Genomic DNA, 9,713 nt, shown 5'->3' with positions numbered 1-9,713 from the left:
ATTAGGCTCAAAGTTTTCCCAACCAGCAAATAGGCTTATAACAGCAGTACAATTAACAGAACAGTCAACACAGAATCCATTAAGGCTCCCTGAGGTGACAAGAGATGTGTTGGTCCTAATTTGCATCTCGCTTAACAGAAACTATCTAGTGAAACTATTATGTCAAAATTATTACCAAAGTAAAGGCATGATGGTAATTTTTAGTAGGCTACCACAGATGAATGAAGCTGCAGTCAGTCAATTGTAGAAAATACACCACAGTTTACTTCTGTTGCTGGTAGACTAGCCGACAGCCTGCCCTGTGCCATAACCAATCGGAGGAGAGCCCTTCTAACCAATCAGAGGCGAAAAAGGCGGTACTTGCCCCTACCATCCTACGAAAAAAAGATTTGCGTGTGGGCCAGAGGAGGACATGGAGATGACTCTGGAGAGCGGGAGAGGAGTTTCGTGGACAGAAAAGAAACGTTTGGGAGGCAAGGTTAATATTACCCTGTAGTAGTTGTTGAAACTAAGGGCTTACTTTGAGGCCTTTAGAAGGCTCTTAGTACTTGCCAGAACTCCTGGTATTATTATTTATTTTATTGTTATTATCATTATTATTTCTCTAAACTGCAACCCAATTAAGTTAAAAGGTGGGTTAGTGCTCGCGTTACATATACACACACTAGACTCATCATAGTTTACCTGTTACAGATAACGTCACTCCAAGGTTACCAGTATATTCCCCATCTGGTTGGTTTGTTGTGAACCTAAAGTTGTAGACAGCAGAGTCACTCTGTTTCAGGGCACTGATTCTCAGGGTACATGTTCCAAGACATCTGGACCCGGTACAGCTGACTTCTCCACAGATGTATTCAACACGACCAGTATAGTCTGTATCGTGTTTCAGATCAGTTGGCTGAGCCACGTCTCCTTTAGTAAACCACAGTGTTGTGACTGTGGTCGGGCGGTACTGTACGTTGTCAGGGTATTGATAAGTGCAGTTAATGTCAACCATTGCTCCTCTTAAAGCGCAGACATTACTCAATGAGTAAGTAACTTTCCTGTCACCGTTACCCTGAAGTGCTGTGGAAAATACAGAAATGAAATAGTAATGTGAAAGACAGTATGGGATCTGGGAATTACATTTAGTTCATTTTCATGTTTACTCGAATCAAAATTATTCAAGATTGGGTTATTAAGTTAAAATATATTTATATAATTTAAATGTGTGACAGGTTACACCGTTAAGCTTTGAAAACCTTACAAGAAGGGTACATTAATGAACCATTAAATATAATGTGTTCATAATAATTATACACTAACATTTAATGAATTATGGTTGTGTACGCTACTAGGGTGTGTTTAGTCTCTGTAGGCCTCAGCTTAGCTCTATAATCTTTACTATTATTTTGTGTGCAATGTGACTACAAGCTTTGTAATTACTAAGATGTGAAGACAAGGAATGTAGAGGAGAGGAGGTGAGGAGAGGAGACAGATGGGCCCCGGACCTGTTGGTCTGGGGGGGATTATTTAAATAAACTAAATTGGGGGTCAGAGAAAGGGATCTGTTGTTGGGCTGTAAGACAAATAAGGGCCATTTGATGTTGGAGACAGACGACTGGCAGGGAGGAGGAGGAGGAGAACAGGATGAAGGTGAAATGAACTAAAAGTGGGGGACAGAGGCGGGGGGACTAGCAGGGAGGGGCGTGAGGGAAAAGCAAAGGTGTCTTCAACCTACAGTGGGGGCCAGAGAAGGGGCTTTGGCAGGGAGGGGGAAAAAGCATGAAGCAAAACCATATCTAACAATTAATACAATCCTCAACAAAACACAGCGTTCTAGAGGGTCTACAGTTCAACTAAATGTTAACAATGTAAATGAACCAACCTGGTACTGACAGAAGGAAAGCTAGAAATCCTCTTGCTGCTGATCTTAAATTCATAGTGAGTCCTCTCCTCTCTCACTCTGTTGTTCTGGGAGATATTTGAACACGCCTGCAGAACACTATTTAAAAGTTAATACAAGGAAAACTCAATGAATTATATATTTATATAATTATATAATTCAATATTATATTGTTATATAATTACATAATTCATTATATAATGAATATGTGTTAAGCATTGAAATAAAAGTGTAGAACATACAACATCTTACCGTAGAGAAGGAAGCTGGTATGACATCTAGTCTGTGGTTCCAGTTCCTCATGCAGTAAGCTGAACAGAATGCAACGGATATTGAAGACTTCCTTCCTCTTTAAACCATGATTACACCACCTGCACTACTGCAACCAGCTCCTGGCTGGACTCCCTGCCTCCACGATCAAACCTTTGCAGTGTATCAACCAAGAACGCTGCAGCACTAGTGTTCAACCTACCTAAATTCTCCCACGTGACCCATCTTCCAGGACCTCCACTGGCTCCCTGCAGTAGTGATGGGCAAAAATAACCTAAATGGACATTACATTATGAATATAGTCAACCCTGGGCCCAAATCTAATAAACACAACATACCACACATTCAAGAGGGTGAAGACGACCCTCGAGCCCTCTCCCCATCAGTCTACGGAGGACACTCCGTGTCATTGGGAAAAGGGATGTATGCAATGTAAGGCCGGGGTGGATGCCACCCCCTAGGAGGGGTGTGTATGGCATACTCATGTCCGAAGCATGAGTAGCGTTTCTCCCACGTGGTTCCCCATACACCCGGCCAAGCGAAATCTTAGGCTGCCTCAGCTAGATGGCGAGGCCACACATCACACAGAAAGACAAAACAACTCGGAGGCTCAGGGACAAGAGAACCCTCGATAACACACACAAAGGCTAGCACACACACCTGGCCATGAAAGATACTATAAGTTTCTCATGCACCAAATCACGGGAGCTCTTCCGAGGCAGAACCTCTTCGGAGGCGAAGCTCCGGACGACCTCAGCGCTGTTAGGGGACGTAGAATATTCGATCTCTCACGCTTTATGAATCTGTATTACCTTTGCTACTTTACTCAATAAATCCGAGGCCCTCGTGCTGATAGACTTTATTACCTCTCCGTCTCATTTTATCTGGTCAAGTAACTAGGCAGACTGCTTTTCCCAACAAATTGGTGACCCCGACGTGATTTTACTACTACTGGGAAAACGACCGAGGACGGAGAGGGGCACGCCCCGGGACCCCGGAGCACCACCGATCCCGGCAGTCTCACCTCGGGCGCCCAAGCAAAAGGTAGGCAGAACCCGTTGATAAAATCTGAATTCTGCATAGTTATATAGGAACCACATTAGGAGATGAGACTGACGGGACGGTTTTCTACGGGGGGCATCCCGCGGGGATAAGGCTGAGTGCAACGTAGAGTTAACCTGTAAAAACCAGATTGACCCTAAACGCGTGACGCACGAATACGGGCTCGCTGCATGGTGAAAGAATACCCTCGAGGCCCAGGACCTATAATGTTCGAGCATAGTGATACAATACTCTCGATCGTCGGATTAGGGTCTATAGTAATCGAGCATGGTGATACAATACTCTCGATGGCCAAGATGAGAAGATAAGGATGCCTAGGCTCGGGGAGACCTAGAGGGAATACCCGGGCTTTGGATAAGACCCAGAGGAGATAACTCAGTAGGACCTGTAATAATCGAGCATGGTGATACAAGACTCTCGATGGTCGGAGTAGGGTCTATAAGAATCGAGCATAGTGATACAATACTCTCGATGGCCGTAAGATGAGAGTTGAAGATACCTAGGCTCGGGGAGACCTAGAGGGAATACCTGGGCTATGAGAGAGACCCAGAGGAAAAGATGCCTAGGCTCGGGGAGACCTAGAGGAAATACCCGGGCATTATAAGGGACCCGGAGGAGATCTCGAGTGTGTGCGCGCGTGCGAGTGTGCGTGTGTGTGGTATGAGGTGTGTGTGTGTGGGCCCGTGCGGATGTGTGTGTGTGACTGTGTGTGAGGGGCTGTGGGAGCCTGTGTGGGTGTGTTGGACTGGGGGACAGGGACCCGAGACACAGTTGGGAACTGTGGGTATGATCAAGACCGTAGGTGATAGCGTCTGGGTGGTGCATGAGAAAGGGCACTACCAGAAAAGATACTATTGGTCGGGATAAGACGTTGTTTTGAGTCCTACGTGTCAAAACTGTTAATCATATTGTGCGGCCTGGTTTGCAAAGGAAAATTTCTTGTGCGAATGACCCCCTGCTCTGTGCGCAACGCTTGCTCGCTTACGCCCCCCCCCCCCCCCCCCCCCGTCATTTCCCCGTCCGCCATATTTGTAATTTCCCAGTCCGCCATATTTGTAGTTTCCCCGTCCGCCCCGTCCGCCATATTTGTAGTTTCCATATTTGTAGTTTCCCCCGTCCGCCATATTTGTAGTTTCCCCCGTCCGCCATATTTGTAGTTTCCCCGTCCGCCATATTTGTAGTCCCCCCCCCCCCGTCTTTCCCCGTCCGCCATATTTGTAGTCCCCCATTTGTAGAAGGTCGCGAGGACAGTAGAGATAAGAGGGGAATGCAGCCTGTGTGGGAGTCACAGGGAGACAGACAAAGAGATTCAGAGGTTATCATCTATACTCCATAACATGAACAATTAGCATTTAAAGTTGTCCATAGCATGCACACCGCGTGTCCACAGAAGTCCAGGGGTCAACCAGCGCTGGGGACTCTTTTTAAGAGTTCAGGGAAAATCCTCTCTCACCAATCTGAGCAGAAGGACCCGCCCTAAAAGGACTCGGGGACGGCGGAGTCAATGCACAGTTCAACAGACCTGACAAGGTTTAAGTACAAAAAAGACAGCACAAAGAGGAAAATTAAAAATTCCTGAGGGATTACGGTAATAATAGACATTATATTAAAATTGATCATATAATGTAGACAGAGAAAGGCCTGGTAGTGGGCCTCATCAGGGCCACTGAGATAAGGGAGGTTACTCTCCTGCACAGAGTGTTGGAACACACAAGGTGGTTCTGAAAGCATATTTCAGATGAAACAATAGAGTTAAGAAGGAAATGGTCTTTACTATACCTAATTACAATTACATTTGTGTCAACTAAAATTGTAAAAGATGTTCTGATATTCACATTATGGCTAAAAGGGAATACATATCAGTCATACAAAATAATAATGTTACTGCAATTGAAGTTCTCGGACCAGGGATCTGCATTCCGGTACCAGGGGCTGCGGCCCGTTCCCTTAGGGCTTGAGGGCACCCCTGGCTGTATTTGCTTCAATTGCTGTATAGCCTATAATCCGGTTAAGGGAGAATGCCATTTTTTGCAATAATATTCCCCGCTGTATTGCTCATGCTCACCAGGATAACGCCCTGCCAGGGCCATTGAATAAACGGGTTTTTTGATTAGTATGGGGGTGCTACCACCCATACTCCCATGTGCATCCCTGGCAGGGGCTAATGAAGGATGTTCCCGCTTGCTTTTATCTTATTTTTTATCTTATTTACTTTAACTTTAGACTTAAAAAAAAAAAAAAAAAAAAAGATTAGTATTTTGATTTCCTTAATTGTTTTGGTTTAATTCCATAATCTCAATTTCTTGCTTAATCACATGTTCTGTTTTTACCTTGCCTTCCGTGTCATTGTGCAAAGGGATACTGCAATGTAAGGCCGGGGTGGATGCCACCCCCTAGGAGGGGTGTGTATGGCATACTCATGTCTGGAGCATGAGTAGCGTTTCTCCCACGTGGTTCCCCATACACCCGGCCAAGCAAGATATTAGGATCCCATGCTCATGGTTGCTTATTTTTATGGTCAAGTTTGTCGTCTTTCTGATGTTATTGATGATGCTACAATGATACGTCAAGCGCTGAGGTCCAACCCCTCGTGTCCCTAGTAAGTGAAGCCGTCTAGCGACGGGTTGAGGGGGACAGCCGTTTTTATTGGTATTTTTATTTTATTTATTTATTTATTTATTTATTTTTTTGAATGGTCGAGTTTGTCGTTATTTTTAAGTAAAAGTCGTCTGACGACGACTTGAGGGGGATATGATGGGCAAAAATAACCTAAATGGACATTACATTATGAATATAGTCAACCCTGGGCCCAAATCTAATAAACACAACATACCACACATTCAAGAGGGTGAAGACGACCCTCGAGCCCTCTCCCCATCAGTCTACGGAGGACACTCCGTGTCATTGGGAAAAGGGATGTATGCAATGTAAGGCCGGGGTGGATGCCACCCCCTAGGAGGGGTGTGTATGGCATACTCATGTCCGAAGCATGAGTAGCGTTTCTCCCACGTGGTTCCCCATACACCCGGCCAAGCGAAATCTTAGGCTGCCTCAGCTAGATGGCGAGGCCACACATCACACAGAAAGACAAAACAACTCGGAGGCTCAGGGACAAGAGAACCCTCGATAACACACACAAAGGCTAGCACACACACCTGGCCATGAAAGATACTATAAGTTTCTCATGCACCAAATCACGGGAGCTCTTCCGAGGCAGAACCTCTTCGGAGGCGAAGCTCCGGACGACCTCAGCGCTGTTAGGGGACGTAGAATATTCGATCTCTCACGCTTTATGAATCTGTATTACCTTTGCTACTTTACTCAATAAATCCGAGGCCCTCGTGCTGATAGACTTTATTACCTCTCCGTCTCATTTTATCTGGTCAAGTAACTAGGCAGACTGCTTTTCCCAACAGTAGCTTGCATCAGATTCTACACAATGGTACTGGCCTACAAGGGTGTCAACAGAACTGCCCCTGCCTACCTCCGAGCGCTAGTCAGACCACACACCCCAGCACGAGCGCTCCGCTCAACTACCTCAGCTGGACGCCTGGTACCGCCAGCGCTAAGATCAGGCAAAGGACAAACAACAAAGACACATCTCTTCTCTGTTTTGGCACCACAGTGGTAGAACGAGCTCCCTGCCGATGTCAGGACGGCAGAGTTGCTCATCAGCTTCTGCATTAGACTCAAGACTCACTTGATCAGACTTCACCTGGACTCTGCATAGCCTCACCTCTTACCCCCCAACGCCCATTCTCTCTATTTAAACTAATAACAATGTCATATCCAGCATTCATTTTTAATCAAGTTGGGTGAGTATGAAATAAATACATTTAAAAAGGAGGACTTGTTTTTTTTTTAACATCATTGTGAACCATCTGATATTCCTTTCTACACAGTCAGCCCCTTGGCCTTGGATTCATTGACTCTGTGGCCTCCCTTATTTCCCTGCTCACCTGTTCCTCGTTGTGTTGGTACTGCCCAGACTATTTGTACCCTGTGTGGTTAGTACCACCGTGTCCGATTGTTTTATACCTGTTTCTGTCATTTCTTTCTGCCCTGTTTCTGCATGCCTGCTTGTTCGCCTTATTCTGGAATCACCTATGGTTTTTAACTTTTGCCTGCCCCTGGACTACTCTCCTCTGGCTCTTCTTTCTTTCTTTGTTTGTTATTCTTTTTGTCATCAGCGGCCTTGTGCCCTTTTTTTATTTTATGCATTTCCTCATGTTAAGCAAGAGTTGATTTTTGTTAATGCTTGAGCTGAAGCCTTGCTTAGCATCAAATTAATATTCCGTTCTCCACCCTGCAAACCCCTTTGAATGCATTCGCACTGAATGGGATCAATCAATCCTTTATTTAACCAAGTAGAAATTCATTGAGATTAAAATCTCTTTTACGAGAATGACCTGGCCAAGAAAGCAGCAAAGTCATATCCAGCATTGATTTTTAATTAAGTTGGGTGAGATTAAATAAATACATTTAAAAAAGAAGGACTTACACTGTCAGGCCCTTGGCCTTGGATCCATTGCCTCTGTGGCCTCCTGCTCATCTCAGTTCCGGTGAGTTTGATGCTCTCTGGTAATCACAACAAAGTGATTGTTCTTTGTAATTTACTCTCCACATATACCCATTGTTCTTGGCCACCCATGGCTTGTTAAACACAACCCTCACATCAATTGGATGGATCATTTTATTTTAGGCTCGAGCCATTTCTGTCATTCTCAATGTTTGAAGTCTGCCCATAACCCCTCTCCAGTCTTCAGCAAGTCAAGGGCCACTTCTTTGCCACCTCACCGACCGGGTCACTATGAGAACCTCATCCTACCCTTCGGGTTGACCAATGCCCCAGCAGTCTTCCAGTCACTTGTTGATGATATTCTGCACGACTTGGTGAACAAGTTTGTTTTTCGTTTACCTCTACGACATACTCATATTTCCCAGGTTCCTCTGTTATCATGTCCAGCATGTCAGAATTATTCCTCAGCGGTTGCTAGAAAATCAACTCTTCATGAAGGCAAAGAAATGTGCGTTCCATCATAGCGGACATTTGGGCGTTGTTATCTCAGAGGGAGGTGGAAAGATTCATTCGTTCTGTATCGTTCTTTGCTTGATTATGTTCTAGGAATTGCATGAATGTTACCATATCTTACTAAACTTAGTTGGCTTACCACATAAGTAAGCTTCCCTATAGTGCCAGGCTGGATGACATTGATTATTTATTTTTTATAACTTTGTTTACAAATTAATTCTGAATAGTTACTTGACAAGGATAACCACACTGAAAAAATACAATTAATAAAATGTAAAAATACCATAATGATACAGAAGTAGAAACAGCAATGTACAGCACAGGAACCTAAGCGCCGTAAGTTATGCAGCAAACAATCAGCCAGTGTATTGTCCTGTTTCAACTGAATGATGAGACACTATACTAAGAACCACTATTTAAATCCTGCTGCCGCTACTGGTTCACACTCTGGGGTGTTTATTTGACGATGGTCCTGGTCCCTGAAAGAAGACAGAGATATGAACTTCAGTCTCCCTGTAAAGCAAATCCATTGGGTTGATTAAGTCCTAAAAAATTCTATCTATTTTGACCACAGAGTAAAGGACCTCATCTGTCTGGTCTGATTGGACACGGGAGCCAGCCAACCAACGAGTCACTTCCTGGTTTTCTGGGAGAGAGGTGTGGATGCTGGCACAGTGATGGTCATCCTGCTCTTCTATTGGTTCTCTCTGTGCTTTAGGAGCCAAGCGATTGGTCAGAGCTGAGATGTTTTCATACACAGCAACAGGAAGCAGCTGAGGACAGAAGAGTACATTAAAAAAACACTTTACACTTCCTGAAGACAGTCATTAAGAGAACCTTGGTGGGGACTAGTGGTCCTAGCTGGCTTCTCTAGGCCTCACTTCAAGTCCTTCCTGCAAGGTCTATCTTTAAACACCTTCTTCATTTGCTTCTTTAAAACAAGACAAGACATCTATAATTTGATATAGCCATCCCCTCATTCTGTTCACTGGCAGCAGTCTCATCAGATCCAGTTTATCATCCAGATCTGACCCTAGATCTCACACTTATAGCAAACATCACTGGCACAGCAAGTAACCAGGAGCTGTTATATTAATAATATCATGGTTTAGCTTCAGCTGGTTCACAGGAGGAGGCTGGCCTTTTTAAACTCCTGGGGTCCTATATGTGTTCTCGGGGAGGCATTAAAGACGTATCTGATTACATTGTTTTGCATAAGATGCATTCCATTAGTTTTTGTGATAAACCAGTTGCTGCAGATTGTGCATGCTTGGCATGCACAATCATAATGGCACTGAATAAAGGCTATAAGCAACAGTTCTCTCTGAACTCTGAAATCAAATGATTTATATTGGCAACAGAAGAATGGTAACCAGGTCACCAGATGATAATTTGTTGATTTTAGATAAGGGTAAGATATTAGTGTGGAGGGGGGCGGCGTCTGGCCTGTAGGGGGAGTATGGA

The 9,713-nt window shown here is 44.5% G+C and overlaps 1 protein-coding gene across 1 annotated transcript in view; it reads right to left on the bottom strand.

Moving 5' to 3' along the window:
* Positions 1–9,713, bottom strand: part of LOC311355737 (B-cell receptor CD22-like) — a 49,224-nt gene that overhangs the window by 1,397 nt on the left and 38,114 nt on the right.

Source organism: Micromesistius poutassou (genome assembly GCF_964030765.1).
Source record: "Micromesistius poutassou genome assembly, chromosome: 11".
Lineage (NCBI taxonomy): Eukaryota > Metazoa > Chordata > Actinopteri > Gadiformes > Gadidae > Micromesistius > Micromesistius poutassou.
Note: the sequence above shows the minus strand (reverse complement) of the source record. Positions and strands in the feature narration are given on the sequence as shown.